The sequence below is a fragment of the Silene latifolia genome, chromosome Y (assembly GCF_048544455.1).
Source record: "Silene latifolia isolate original U9 population chromosome Y, ASM4854445v1, whole genome shotgun sequence".
Classification (NCBI taxonomy): domain Eukaryota; kingdom Viridiplantae; phylum Streptophyta; class Magnoliopsida; order Caryophyllales; family Caryophyllaceae; genus Silene; species Silene latifolia.
This window is the reverse complement of record NC_133538.1, coordinates 71,390,650-71,406,897: the sequence shown is the minus strand read 5'-3', so window position 1 is coordinate 71,406,897 and position 16,248 is coordinate 71,390,650. Positions and strand designations below refer to the sequence as shown.

Below are 16,248 nucleotides of genomic sequence, written 5' to 3'. Positions count from 1 at the left end.
CAAAGCAGGCAAGTTTGCCTACAAATGGGAGGGGCCATATCAGGTCAAAAGCGTTACCAAAAATGGGGCATACAGGTTGATGACCATGCATGGTCAAATCCTGGATAAACCCTGGAACATCCGTCACTTGAAACGGTACTTTGTCTGACAAAGTGCCAAAACTTAGTGTACAAAGGACCTTTCAAAAGTCCGTGAAGCAAAAAAAAAAAAAAAAAGGGGTGGGGGTTAGTATATGCTCTAGGCGTCAGTGTGTTTTAGAAAACTTTTCCTTTTTTTCAAATTTTTTGTTCTTTAGTCAAGTAGAGTCGTTTTTAAACCAAGTAGTCCAGGCTGTGGCTTCCTGGATCCAGGTGTTGCCCTGGAACACCATGAGATAGCACCAGGTAATTTGCGCTACTTTGGACCTTAAAATGCTTCTACGAAGAAAGGCTTTGATACTAATGTTGGTTACTTGTCAGATGAGGAACACTTTAAGGGTCCAGCCCCTGCCATGTGAGGCTACGAAGACGCTTATCTTAAGTCAAGCCACATGGAGAGCATACGCCGAGGTAGCGCGCAGGGTACGTCATACTAAGACCACCCATACCTTAACGTTAACTAAGTAATCCCATAGCTATGTCGTCGATCAAAGAGTGCACGCACCGATTTCAAACGTCTGGAACCACAAGGAACGCAACATTCCTTGTTAGTCAGGAACATTCAATGGAGGTACGCTCTAATCATCCAACCCTAGTGATAAGATATTTTACGTCATGGGTAAAATATATTATCAAAAGTCTGTCGCCAGAAATAGGAGCTGTACACCTGGAGCCAAGTTAGCTTCCTGGGTATATCTATGTGGAATCAAAACTCCAAAAATCAATGGCAAAAACGCAAGTATAACAAAAGTAGGGCCTGGAAACCTAGGCCCAGAGCTACTTTAAAATAAGGCACCTGCTACCTTTAGCAGGCGCCATCAAAATTTCAAAACCTGCACACCGGCAGGCACAAAACGAACCAAAACAAGAAAGAAAAAAAAAAGAGTTTTTTATAAAACTTGCGCCACACAGGGCCAAGTCCCCAGATAATTTGAAATAAAATTTAAGAGAGGTCAATCCTCTCGATAACTGCTTCCTGACCATTGCTCTGCTCCTCATGCTCTGTTTCCTTCTCTGTTGCAGGTGCCTGAACAGCCTCTGGAGTTGCAGTGGCACCATCACCAGTCTCCCCAGCCAGGATCTCCTCGACAGTCCCAGAGATGGCTCCAGAAATATCCATGGCTGTATACTCAGGCTCCGGGTTAGCAGCTTCAGCTTCAGGAGGAAACAGGGTGCTCAGATCCATGCCATTGGGAAATGCACGAGCAAACTCTGCCAGCTCCTCCTCCAGGTTCCAGGACGTGTGCCTCCCCTCGGTATAGGCACAGATGTAGTCAATCCGCCCCTCAAAAGCAGTATAGGCACCCACATTCTTGGCTAGCTCAGCCATCTCTTCAGCACGGGCCTCTGCCTTTGTCAGCCCGGCAGTCAGAACGCAATTAGCCTCCTGGGTTCTCGCCAGCTGGTCTTTAGCTGCCTCTTTCTCATTTAAAGCCGCATGGAGCTGCTCCCTCAACTTAGAGCAGGTAGCAGTGAGCTCCTTGTTCTTCCCCACAGAGGCCAGACATTCAATCTTGGCTCTCTGCAGCATCTTACGAAGATAGAGGGAAGATTGGAGAGACTGCAATAAAAAAACGTTAGTCATGGAAGCACAGGGGCAAAGGAAGAAAAGAAGCAATGGAAGGAGACTCACCAGGAAGCAGTGTTCCGCAGCCAGGTCGGTCATTTCTTGGGGGGCAGTTGAGTCAAACGCCTTAGAGCAAGCCGGGGTCAGAAGCCTTTCCAGTGCAGGCTAGTAGTTGGCACGATCAGCGTCCCCAAACTCAAATTTGTTGAATCTTGCAAGGAATATCCTGAGAGTTTCATCAGGCTTCTGTGTAATTCGGTAAAGGTCACTGGATCGTTTCTCCAACTCCCTGCTACTCGCAAACTACTGGTTGAAGCTAATGATCAGGTTGGCGAAGGAATGGATGCTCCCAGTTGGCAGGTTGATGTACTATTATAGAGCAAGGCCGGTCAGGGTTGTTCCAAATCCCTTACACATGCAAACTTGTCTGAATTCGCTAGGATTAGATGCAGCCAGCATTTTTTGCTTATAGTGAGCCACATGATTTTGTGGATCTGTGGTTCCATCATAGATTTTCACGGATGGGACCACAAACTTCTTTGGTAAATCTACTTTTGCTATTTTGTCTATGAAAGGCGAATCAGCATAGCTGTCAGGGGCAGCTTCTTCCATGCTGGTAGGTACTCCATGTATCTTGTTGAATTTTTCATTAAGTTTCTTGATCTCCTGAACTACTGCCATCATGATGGCTGCTGCTGATTCATCAAGTTTTTCATTGTCATTCTTTGGCTTACCATCACCATCAATATTAATAAATTTAGAACCACTTGGGCTCCCAAAACTGGAAAAATTGATGTTTTTGATGATTGATGCAAATGGGGTTCCTGGCTGGAATCTAGAACCTGCTCCTTGGGTTTTCTCTAATTTTTGTTTTTAGTGACTCGATTCTCTTAATTGCAAGCATTTACGCCTTGGTTTGGGCCACTTTTTCTTTCAAGCTTTTCAACTCAACGATTTGTTGAAGAGCTGCATTCAGTTGTTCTTCAATGGTAGGTTGGACCATTTTTGTAGGATTTTTGAATTTTTGTGAGATGAGAAAAAAGGATTGAAAGAGCTAGATCCCCCACGATGGGCGTCAATTGTTTCTGTGGATTTTGCGCAAGGCAAGATCAGATTAGAGTTGATTCATAAATCATAAATTAGAAATTATCAGTAGGGTTAACTAGGTCTAGTTGGTCTATATGTCAGGTCGTTAGGGTGAAATATAATGCTGCAAATATAATAGAAATAACAATAATAAAACAAAGGATTTTGTACGTGAAAAACCCTTAAATGGGAAAAAACCACGGGCACCAAGACAGGAGAGGATTTCATTATTGTATTATATTTTGCACAAATGGGTGTGATTATCTAAAAATGATATGAGAATATGTTGTACGCTATCTTCTCTTGTTGTCTCCTTAAATGATTTCCAAAGGTTCCTTATATAAGCTCTTGTTGAACGGCTGCTTTGATCCTGGCATTAATGCGGAATATTTTCCTTAATTACCCGCAATAATTCCAAATATCACGCCCTTAATTGCTGTATTAATTGCGAGATCTTCCTATTCAATGTGTCCTGATAGTCTGACGTCCTGGCACCCTGATAGTCAGGTTAAGGTGAGGTACTGATCAGGGACCTCTGCGGATTTCCAGGCCTAACGCATTCCATCTTTATTCTGGCGTAAGATATACCACAACAAGGTTGAGTTGTCGTATTCTGGCCATTATATAGGTTAACATGGTAATATAATTTAGTGTAAATCAGGCCATGTCGATATTTAAAAAAGGGCTGCATTTTCAACATCTAGTCTAATATACTATTATGGCTAATGGAATATCTAAATAGTTATTTTTTGGCTAAACTCCTTAAAGAGTCTCACGACTAATTGAATCCAGCTATTTTAAAATCGGTCTAGGTGTATTTATTTTGCAACCTAAGGCATTTTTGGTGTCCGGTAATTACGTAATTGCAATCTACTGACAACAGGTCAAATAAAAAATGGCCGAGTAAGTATGTAAAAGTGTTGCCTTGTGATGCGTGTATTTTATATAGGTATTTTGTACTTCATTTGCACGCATTTCTATGCATTTTGTGTAGTTTTTACCTACATATGTCCCCCAAATTGACTACTTTGGTTTGTCTTGTATTATTTGCAGGTATGAATCAGAAAGGAGCATAATCACGCCTAAAATATGTCCCTATGCAAGCATTTAGGAGATGAGTTGAGTCGGAGCTTGGAAACTACTAATTGTGATGCGCAAAGGAGTAAGATAGCTAGGCAAGCAAAGTAAGAACTTAAAATTACTAGTGCCTACTTTCAAGAGCCATATCTCTTGTTCTGCAACAGAGTTTCAAAAGATTCCAAAAGGAAATAAAAGCTTGTCCTCTTAGCTTTCCAACGCCACCGGAAACGCCTTGTTTGCCCAATTAACGAAGAAATGGTAGCCGTTTGAAATTCAGTGCGCGAAGAAGGAATTGTGCGCTGGAAAGTACTCGATCAAGTACAATTATGTTCGATCGACTCCTTTTTCTACTCGATCGAATGGTGCCTTTTTAATAAGTGTTCGATCGAGTACCTAAAGTACTCGATCGAGAGGTTTTAGCTTGGATTTGTTCGATCGATTGATATAAAGTTACTCGATCGAGTGATTAGCTTATATACTCGGGATTTTTAACCCGTGTTAGGTTTATTTTATGATAATAATGACTTCCCTATATAAAGGAAGTCGGGATTAGGTCATGATTATCTTTGGCACTCCTTTGGACTGCTTGGGACGACTCTCTACACTTCATACATTTCTTTTCTCTCCTTTCACTGTTAAACACTTCTTTTCTCTATTCCTTGCCGGATCTCTTAATCTGTAATTTCTTCCCTTTTGCTCTTTCTCTTCCTTCACTCTCTTCTTAATTTATGATGTTAATTATTCCTTTATTTTTCGCTCTTGTTCTACTTATTAGTATGTCTAGCTAATTACCCTGCTAGGATTTAGGGGAGTCGATGGATATTTGTTAATTATTAATTAGGTTTACAGATGTGTCGGTTTTTTGTCTATGTTGTTAATCACTGCTCATAATTGTATCTAGCTAATTGAATCGATGCACTTAGACTTTTTAACCTTGGTAAGCCTTGACCTAGACCGGAAGGTTGGAAGGGGTGAGACCCGCAGTGAACAATAAGATTCTTTAGTGAGGGCGGAAGCTAAGCTAATAGTATTTTAGGGCGAATTGAGACCGGAAGGAGATATTCGTTGCCCCTTAGACTGACACATCTACTGATCTGTGACCTTAGCTACAATTAACTAACATTCATTGATGACCCGACAATCCTAGTTTTCTCTCCCTCTTATTAATTTCTCTTAACCTTTTCTCTTGCCTTAAACTCCTTTAGTTTAGTTTATTCAACTCAAAACCCCAAATTGTGACCTTAGACAGACCGAGTTGACAAGTAGATAGTGACCGCCTCCCTCTGGAGATTGACCCTACTTACCAGTGACTTCTGTTAGTAGTACTTAGGTATTTACTTTTGGTACCTGACGACGGTATCAAATTTTGGCGCCGTTGCCGGGGGGGCAACTACTTATTTGCTTGTTTATTTTTGTCTGTTTTTAACCTCAAGGGACTTTTTCCCTTGAGGCCGTTCTCATATTTTTCTTTAGTGATGTTTTGATAGGTCCTACCTAGACAGTTCTAGGTAAAAGATCGTCAAAGGGAAGGCTTGAGAACCTTTGACCTTCCACCTATGTTCCATTCTATGGTGCGGCAGGTGGTTTTCTGTGAGAGATGTGGTGCTGTTGGGCATAATACAGCTACTTGCTTAGCGGGAAACGACCGTGTCAAAATTTGGCGCGACGAGGTCTATGCGTTCAAGCTGCGAAGATAAGCTAGTCATTCCACTACAATTGTGCCGCCACATCCGCTTTATCAATGAGGCTATCAAAAGCCTCCATTTTTTTTGGCCACCACAGCAACAAGCTACCCCTCTTGATGAACATAAAGAACAGATTGCTGAGTTGAAATCTTTGATTAAGGTACTTGCACTTAAGCTGCAAGAAGACGATGGACATACAGATGCTCAAATCCATGAGCTCGAGTCTCAAATATCTCAGTTAGCCGCTGAGATGAATGATGAATTGTATGACATGGAGTACGAAGATTTATCTGAAAATGAAGCGTCAATTGATGCGCTGTACAACAACAAGTACTCGATCGAACTGATTATATTGTTCGATCGAGTGATATACCTACGGAAGTGTTCGATCGAGCAGACAAATCCACTCGATCGAACTGTCTGTATGAGGAAGACGTCGATCGAGCAGATTCATGTGTTCGACCGAGCAATATTAAAGAGGAAAGCTTTCGATTGAGTATTATCTCTACTCGATCGACCACATTGGCCATGGAGCGTAATGATATGTCACTTTGGTCCGTTTTGGATGACGATATGGACGAAGACAATGGTTATGGTGAGTCCCTCATTTTCAAAGCCGAGCTGGATGCCTTGGAGGCTGCAATTTACGGGACTATATCTACAAAGGAGAGGAATGAGAAGACAGCTGAGTCACTGCTTGCTCCTAGCACATAAGAGGTAATACATTCTTTTATCAATGATTCCGACGTTGAGAGCAACCAGACTGAGGTAGTTTATGATAATTTTATTATTGTTGGTATTACTAATACGCTATCTCATATGACTCCTATTTTTTCTTCCGATGCTCGACCCTCTCCCGGATGGATGAATAAGTTACTAAATTTTCACCATATTTGTCGTCACAAATTCGTTAAGGTAAAACGGTACCTTAGTTTTATTTTAAGTGCTCCTGAGCTGCTTTATTTTGTGGACAAATTTTGGAGCAGTCATAGGAAATTTGTTAGGCTTAAACGATTGAACATGTTATTTTCCTATGTTACTATTATATTATGATGCTACTTACAGTTTTGTGTAGCACATGCGCAGTAATTTGATTGGTTGCTACGTGCTTTGAGTTGCTTTGATTGTGACTAACTGGAGCTGTTGGATGAAGAAAAGATGGTCAAGCTGGGACCTATCTGAAACTAGCGCTACCCGGGAGGCAACCCAGAATTTTTAGCTGTTTTACATTTCAGTTTTGTGTGTAATAATTGGTTTTTAAAACATAGACTCTGCGGAACAATTTAGGCTTGGTCTTTTGTCGTATTTGTGGTTGCTATTAGCGTCTTTTGCAAGTATTTGACTGAGGCCTAGGAGTTCGTGCATTAGGGAGCTCTAGATCGAGCGCAATTCTACTCGATCGAGTACTAAACACCCTCGATCGAATGATTCTTCTTCTCGATCGAGCATCCACAGATAATGACCCTTCGATCGAGACCTTCTGTTTCCTCGATCGAGCACTGTTGCAGCTCATTCTACTCGATCGAGTCCTTTTCCCTCTCGATCGAGTAGATTCGTTTTGTTTTGCTTCCTGTGACGTTGTTCTGGAACTATTAATGACCTCCCATGTTGCTGGCTGGTTTGGGGAGGTCCCTACTTCGCGTATTCTTGTAAGTTTTTCCGCGCTTCACTCTCTTCTTTTCTGGTTTGCATTTACTTTCCTTATTTTTGGGTACAATTAGGGCATTGTACGGTTTGGTTTGGGGAGGTTATGCATCCATATCTGTGTCTGCATACTGTCTTTATTGCATTTATGCTGTCACGTTTAATTTCTGTATGCATTGTTGTTTATTTTAATAAAATTCAAAAATATCATAACAATAGAAAAAATTCAAAAAAAATTCACGTTTATTTTTGCATATAGGTTGAGTCGGAATGGTAGATTTCCGTGATGAAATTGCACTTTAACTTGTCATTTTTACTTAAGCCTTGCATCTAATTGATAGTTATTAGCTGAGTCATGCGCATATCTACGAGTTAATGTCAAAAATATAGCTAACTGTTTGGACTCGACCTGATAAATTGGCAACCTACTTTACAAATTCTGAGTTTTAGAGCCATATAACTGGTGACATTCATGACCGGTTCATGTAGGAATTGAGAGTAGTACTCCTTGCATAACGTCTATCACTTTTGCACATTTATGAAATTCGATTGCTTGTCACTTGCGTACATTCGGGTTTGTAGTTGGTGTCACATGCAGGGAGGTGCTTACAAATTCCCTTTCTTTCATTTTCACCCACTTAGCTCCACTTTAGCCAAATATAGCCTTTTTTGACCCATTAGCTACACCCCAAATTTAGCCTGCCAGTCAAGCTAGTTTAGTGTCATTTTTGTGGTATATTATATATTTTGCGAGTTTGGCTTATTCTGACTTGTACGGAGTTGATAGAAAAAGAAAGAATGTGGAAAGAAAGAATAAGAAAAAGAAAAACGTGGAACAAAAGAAAAAAAATCAAAAATCAAAAAAATGGAAAACCACGTGAAACAGAAGAGAAAGAAAGGAAAAAAGAAAGTTGAGTTTAGTTGGTTGAAATAAAAGGATTGTCTATGCTTATTCTATTCTTGTGACGGTCTCACTCCTCCATTTTATTCATATCTTTTTTAGGAGATAGTGTTTTGGGTAGTGAGTTTTGTGCCAAAGAAGGGTACTTGTGCTTTATTTTCTAGACAGCTGAGATTTTGATAGTCGTAAATGGTCTTGTTTAGGTGCTAGATTGACGCTTTATCTCCATATTTCCATAATCTGTTTTGCCTTTTCTCACCTGTAACCTCACTTTCCCATATTATTTGTAAGCCCTCGGCTGTGACAGACATTGTTGGTTGGAATGTATGTGTAGTACTTGAATCGTCTATCATTTTTGTTGCATGCATGTTATGTAGGTCGCAGTTTAGGTGAGTGACTGTTTTCTCTTTTTCTCTTATACATATACTTTCACCCTTTGTTTCGTGAGAGAAGAGTGACCCGTGAGAGTCCGATTTTAATTGTCTTGCAAGTTTGACAGGTCACCTTATTTATGGACATCTTATAACTCGTTTGCGTATTGACTGTTGTGGCTATAACTGTAAATTTTTGACTGCATTAAATTGGTTTAAGTAGACAAGTTATAGCTTGCTCTGAGCTTTCTTTTTCCGTTCCATTAGTTTTGCATATAGTTTGCTTGGGGACAAGCAAAGGTTTGGTTTGGGGAGATTTGATGCGTGTATTTTATATAGGTATTTTGTACTTCATTTGCACGCATTTCTATGCATTTTGTGTAGTTTTTACCTACATATGTCCCCCAAATTGGCTACTTTGGTTTGTCTTCTATTATTTGCAGGTATGAACCAGAAAGGAACATAATCAAGCCTAAAACATGTCCCTATTCATGCATTTAGGAGATGAGTTGAGTCGGAGCTTGGAAACTACTAATTGTGATGCGCAAAGGAGTAAGATAGCTAGGCAAGCAAAGTAAGATCTTCAAATTACCAGTGCGTATTTTTAAGAGCCATATCTTTAATTCTACAACAGATTTTCTGCTGATTCAGATTGGAGACGAATTCTTGTCCTCTTAGCTTTCCAACGCCACCGGAAACGCCCGGTTTGTCCAAGTAACGAAGAAATGGCAGCCGTTTGAAATTCAGTGCGCGAAGAAGGAATTGTGCGCTGGAAAGTACTCGATCAAGTACAATTATATTCGATCGACTCCTTTTTCTACTCGATCGAATGGTGCCTTTTTAATAAGTGTTCGATCGAGTACCTAAAGTACTCGATCGAGAGGTTTTAGCTTGGATTTGTTCGATCGATTGATATAAAGTTACTCGATCGAGTGATTAGCTTATATACTCGGGATTTTTAACCCGTGTTAGGTTTATTTTATGATAATAATGACTTCCCTATATAAAGGAAGTCGGGATTAGGTCATGATTATCTTTGGCACTCCTTTGGACTGCTTGGGACGACTCTCTACACTTCATACATTTCTTTTCTCTCCTTTCACTGTTAAACACTTCTTTTCTCTAATCCTTGCCGTATCTATTAATCTGTAATTTCTTCCCTTTTGCTCTTTCTCTTCCTTTACCCTCTTCTTAATTTATGATGTTAATTATTCCTTTATTTTTTGCTCTTGTTCTACTTATTAGTATGTCTAGCTAATTACCCTGCTAGGATTTAGGGGAGTCGATGGATAGTTGTTAATTGTTAATTAGGTTTACAGATTTGTCGTTGTTTTGTCTATGTTGTTAATCACTGCTCATAATTGTATCTAGCTAATTGAATCGATGCACTTAGCCTTTTTAACCTTGGTAAGCCTTGACCTAGACCGGAAGGTTAGAAGGGGTGAGACCTGCAGTGAACAATAAGATGCTTTAGTGAGGGCGGAAGCTAAGCTAATAGTATTTTAGGGCGAATTGAGACCAGAAGGAGATATTCGTTGCCCCTTAGACTGACATATCGACTGATCTGTGACCTTAGCTGCAATTAACTGACATTCATTGATGACCCGACAATCCTAGTTCTCTCTCCCTCTTATTAATTTCTCTTAACCTTTTCTCTTGCCTTAAACTCCTTTAGTTTAGTTTATTCAACTCAAAACCCCCAATTGTGACCTTAGACAGACCGAGTTGACAAGTAGATAGTGACCACCTCCCTGTGGAGATCGACCCTACTTACCACTGACTTCTGTTAGTATTACTTAGATATTTATTTTTGGTGCCTGACGACGGTATCACCTTGTCATCTAGTAAGAGTACAGTCTGGTAAAGCACATTTGAAGCAGATCTTTGGGGCTTCCATTTCTGCATTATGATACGTGCATTTTGTATAGTCTTTTTAGCCTATTTTAGCACGTATTTCCATGTACTTTTGTACTGTTTATATCGCATTATGCCCCGAATTGGCTACTTTGGTTCGTTTTGTCCGTTTTGTAGAAATGAACGGGAAAGTTGTGGAGTCGTACCATTTTCGTCCAACTTTGCATGCATTTTGAGGAGACGGGATTTTTCGGAGCGAGATCTTGCATTGGGATGCGTAAAGGAACGGTCTACGAAGCAGTCGGCTACGAGTTGAAGCTGTTTCAGAGGAAGACCACTCGATCGAGCCCTTTTATTGGTCGATCGAGTGGTTTTTGTGGCTGAGTTGGTCGATCGAGTGCTTTGTTTTACTCGATCGACAAAGCTGGAATTAGGTGTTACTCGTTCGAGTACTATTTCTACTCGATTGACTAGATTGCCTGGAGAAGTACTCGATCGAGCTGTTTCAGACTGCTCGATCGAGTGGTTTTGTCTTCCATGGGCTTTAATTAGTCCGTGAACTTGTTTTTAGTTATTGGACTTAGCTTTTTTCTATTTAAACGTACATTAATTAGGTGATTAGGCATCTAATAATCGGATTGTCTTTTATTTTCCATCTTTCACTGCAAAAAGACTACGTTGCTTTTTCCTCTCTACTGTAACTTTTGCTTCCGGATTTTCTCGCTCGGATTTAGTTGTTCTTTACGCCGGATTCTTGCTATTGTAATCTCTTACTCTATTTTAATCGTAATCTTTCAATCATTTGCTTTAATTACTTGTTTCGTTCCTTTTTAATTCCTGCCCTAATCTTTATTTATGCAATTTCATTATTATTTCATCATGTTTAATGTTAGTTATTTCATTGTTATTAGTTTTGATAATATTAATAGCATGAGTAGCTAAATCATTTCATATTGGGATTACGGGATCTACGGTAGAAATGTGACGATGTAGTGAGTAGGTTAGATGAATTATTTGTGAGATTCTTTGTAACACCCTCATATCCAGAGGAGCCTTAACTAGGCCTTCCTTAGCATATAAGGGCATTACCATCTCGGTTACCCGAGGACAGTAATAATCAAATGTAGATAAAAGAACTATTATGTTATATTACAAGTGATTTAAAACCAACTGACGATATAAAAGATACAACTCAAAGGCTACTCGCTGTAACTATCAAATCTCGTGAAGACTCATCCCTGCCCGGACTCCAGCTATCAACGATATCAACACCTTATAAGACAGACTGCTCACCATAAGGGATCACGGCAGATACATAAATCAACAAGACAACCACACAAGGTCAGTACTGAGATAAGATACAACAATGCCAACAACACTTAATAATACAATACAACACAATCAGTCACACACAAGCACACCCACACCGATCAATCTCCATCACCGACTGTCCACTGGACCAGCCCTGCCAGTGGGGGACCGCAGCCGTACACACCAAATCCCTACTCATCATACCGAGCGATAACTCTGTCCCATTAATGTGCACATCCCCTTCCGTGGCGGGTTCCACGAAGGGCGAAACTAGGGCGTGAAGCCACTCCCGCAAGTGACTCCACTCAGCCGAGAACGCATCTCGAGAACCAGAGACAAACAATCACAACCATCAACAGCAATCAATAAACAACCGTCACAATACAATTACGATAATACACAACAACCACAACATCCGACGCACTAGACCATCTACAGGAACTGAGTAGGCGAACCTACCTTTAAGCAACTGCAACCAATCCATGCCAACATATGACATATCCAGCAACCAAGCTAAGCCTATAACCACAACACAATCATCTATTACTACCAAGCAAACCCTAACTGCAAAGACAAGGATACGGATGATGATGACGACATACCTATGAGGAGAAACCCGGCAAAAGACCGCTACCCGACTCAAGCTATGCTCTCCTAAGGCACAAGGACCTTCAAAAGGCTTCTGATGCGTGTCTTTTATATGATGTTTTACATCCTATTTTCCACACATTTCAGAGCTCATTTGTGTAGTTTAAGCTCCTATTTCCGTCTATTTCCGTGTTTTTGTACATTATTGCAGAAATGTGAAGAATTCAACGGAAATTTAGCTAAATCCATCCCCGAGTGTCTTGCATTGCATTTGACGTGAAGCATTCGCTTAAGGAACGAGCTTGGTGCACATTTCAAGGCCCAAAAGACAAATACACGAGAAATTGGAAGTCAAGTGTCAGCTACTTCAGTCGATCGACCACTGCCTTCAGTCGATCGACCAACTTGCGGGTTCCAGAAGCTACTGTACACTGCTACTCAGTCGATCGACCCCACTCTTAGTCGATCGACCAAGCCGCTATCCCAGGCGAGAATTAAAAGATCGAGGAAACTCAAGCCCATTGTGTTTAGGTTTTGATAATAAGTATTACGTATATTTTCTATATAACGTAACCTAGAACATCAGATTATTCATTCAGTTTTTACGAGTTCTTTAGCCAGTTTCCCAACATTCAATAATTAGGGTTTTCAATACTATTTCGTACAATTACTTTTGCATTCGGTTTCTGGATCTCTTGCTGCAATTCCAATCGGTATTCTTCTGCTAATAATTCAGTTTGCTTTGTTATTGCTTTGTAGGATAGAATTGCTAGTTAGTTTCCCAAGACCGATTCATCGTTTATGTTAATTGTTTGTTCTATTATTTCAAGCATGAATTCTTCTGTCTATTTTATTAGTTTTATTGTTGTTATCGTCCTTAGTATGAGTAGCTAAATAGTTTGTGCTAGGATGTAGGGAAATTATAGTATAGGCGGCAATATAATGAACACGGCCTGATTCGCGTGTCAGTCGATCGACTGACACACTTGGTAGATCGACTGACCACGTGAGGTTTACCCTCGTTTTAATTGATTTAAATGTTGTGTTTGACGAATCGAATGCATGCTACTAGTTGAATACCTAATATTTGACTGACCCATTAGATCGAAAGATAGGGACAGTTGTTAGATCACCAATTAAAATAACTAAACTATGCTCAGATCGAAAGATAGGGAAAGTTTAGACCGTTAGTCACTTTTCAGGACGAAAGTTAGTATTAGTGATATTAGGGACTTATAGCGAGATCGAAAGATGCTATTTGTTAAGAGTGGACCGAGAGGACCTCTTTATTTCCCGCCTCATGTGTTTGATTTAGACCTATTGAGTATGCTGCCGCCGAAACTATAACGAACCGACCATCCTAGTACCCCCTCTTTTATCTGTTTTAACTGTTTATTTAGTTTATTGTCTTTATTTGCTATTAGTATAGATCAAATCAAATCAACCCCCACTTTTGTTACCTTAGACTAAATTAGACAATTAGAAATTACATTCGCCTACTTGCGGTTCGACCCTGTTACCACTAACCTAGGTTAGTTTTAATAGGAGATTATAAATTTTATTTTTGGTGCTCACAACGACGGGTATCAAATTTTGGCGCTGTTGCCAGGTAGGCAATTGTTCTAATTTTTAGCTGTTTTTTATTTAGTCTTTCTTTAGTTTAAGGGACTTCCGTTCCTTAAACTTTTCTTATATTCTTTTTGTAGTTTCTTCTTATGCGCAGGTCACAGGGTGGTGAACTAGTACCATTCAATCCTGAGATCGAGAAATCCTTGCGCGAGTTGAGACGATCACAAAGGGTATTACCGACAGAGGAAGAGCTGAGTACTCTGTCAAGCTACTACGAGAATGCTCTGTTCGAGGAAGATCCACCTACATCTCCTTCTTCAATTTATTCAGCTGAGACAGTCACTTCTCCAGAAATTCCAGTCATGGCTGAAGAAGCAACCATTGCTAGTCACTCAGAGCCGACAGCTGCGAATTTCTACAAAGGATTCGAACTACCTGGGGAGGCGAGAAAATTCGAGCCGAAGCCTTCCTATATTAACCTGGTTGAGAGAAACCAGTTTGGGGGAGCTGCAAATGAAGATGCAGCCAAGCATATGGAGATTTTTATTGATTATTGCTGCTCTATACCCCCGCCGACCGGTGTGACCCAAGACCAGATCAAGGAGACCATGTTCATATTCTATCTTCGTGATGCTGCAAGAGAGTGGTATAGAGATCTGGACCGAGCCGCTCATGGGATCACCGACTGGAATTCCTTAGCCCTGGCATTTTACAAAAAGTACTTCTCTGCCTCGAAGACTAACGCCATTAGAGCTCAGATCACGAGCTTTAAACAGGGGCCTGATGAGAACTTTCATGAAGCATGGGTCCGTTTCAAGAAATTGGTGCGAACCATACCGCACCATGGGTTCGAAAAATGGAGTCTTTGCAATCAGTTCTATAACAGGCTGTATGACGATCAGAGGGCTATTTTGGATGCTGCAGCCAATGGCCGATTTGCTGAGAACGTGGGAGAGATTAAGGGGTGGAAGATCATTGATGATTTGGCCACTCATAAGGCTGAATATGGGAATTCGAGAGGAAACCAGAGGAGAGTTGCTGAATCTTCCTCTGTAGCTGCACTAGAAGCTCTCACTGCAAGGTTTGACAAATATGAGTTGGGAGGAGCTTCTAAAGGAGGGATGTACCATGTTAACGCTGTTTCAGACGGTCCTTTCGTCTGTAGAAGATGTGGAGCTGAGAGGCATGTCTCAGAGAATTGTTCTGTCCCCTTTGAGTCTTGTGCTGCCTTTCAACACTATAGGCAGACAAACACGTACTATGAGCCGAATGTCCACCCCAACTTGAGGTGGAGTAGCCAGAATGTCGTGAATCCGACTCAACCTCCACAACAACAGAAGAGCAGAAGTTTATGTGCCCCCTCACAAACAACCATATCAAAAACCTCCCTATGTGCCGCAGCAGCAACAATCCCAAAATTCCGAGTTCACCGAGTTGAAGAACTTATTGCTGAAGGAGTCCCAAGCTAGAGAGGCCGGGATGAAGATGCTAGAGAGCCAAATTGCTCAATTGGCTAGCAAGAGTACCACTCGAGCTCCGGGACACTTACCGACTCAAACCGACCAAAAGGAGACCCTTAATGCCATCACGTTGAGGAGTGGGTCCACCTTGGAGGGGCCTGCTATGGTCGTGGATGATGCTGCAAAAGATGAGGCAAAACCGAGTCAAAACAAAGCTGGAACGAGCAAAGGAAAGAAAAAGGCGTCTACCAGATATATCAGTCGATCGACTGATATACCCGGTCAATCGACTGAGATGCGGGTTACAGGAGCTTCTGGTCCTGTTCAACTCAGTCGATCGACTGACATCACTGGTCGATCGACTGAGATCGCTGCTGATAGTGAGATTTTTCGTCCTCCGATGCCCGACAACTTGAGGGATCATTTGTTTCGGGGTACGACAGTCCCGAAAATATTGAGGAAAGACCCGAGTGCTGATGGGTCAGTCCCGGCTCCGAAGTACGACCCGATGTCGATCAATGGTTCACATTTGAGACGGTCTGAAGAGGGTTCAAGCTTCAAAAAGGAGAAAGTAGTGGACTTCCAGCCTAAGTCCACGGATACCGGCATGCGCGATTTAGAGGAGAGGGCTAAGCTACTTCTTACAGCCCCCTATCCGGAAAGACTAGTGCTGACGAAGGAACAGGTATCTTTCAATAAATTTGAAAAAGTTATTCGTAGCTTGAATGTACAAGTACCTTTCCTTGAGTTAGTTAATCAAGTGCCTGCCTATACTAAATTCATGAAACAACTCTTGTCTAAGAAAAAGTCACTTGAAAATGTGCATATTGTCGCATTAACCAAAGAGTCATGCTCTTATTTGTCTCACACTGCACCTCACAAGCTAGAAGACCCGGGTAGTTTTTCTGTTCCTTGCAATATAGGTACCTTCTCTATTGAGAAGGCATTATGTGACTTAGGAGCTAGTATAAGTGTAATGCCCTTGAGTCTTGCTA

General features: G+C 41.0%; 1 non-coding gene across 1 annotated transcript; it reads right to left on the bottom strand.

Moving 5' to 3' along the window:
* Positions 1–14,536: 14,536 nt before the first annotated feature.
* LOC141635941 (small nucleolar RNA R71) lies at positions 14,537–14,643 on the bottom strand. Its single transcript, XR_012540594.1, has one exon. It is a non-coding gene; the product is annotated as a small nucleolar RNA R71 (small nucleolar RNA).
* Between the last annotated feature and the right edge of the window lie 1,605 nt (positions 14,644–16,248).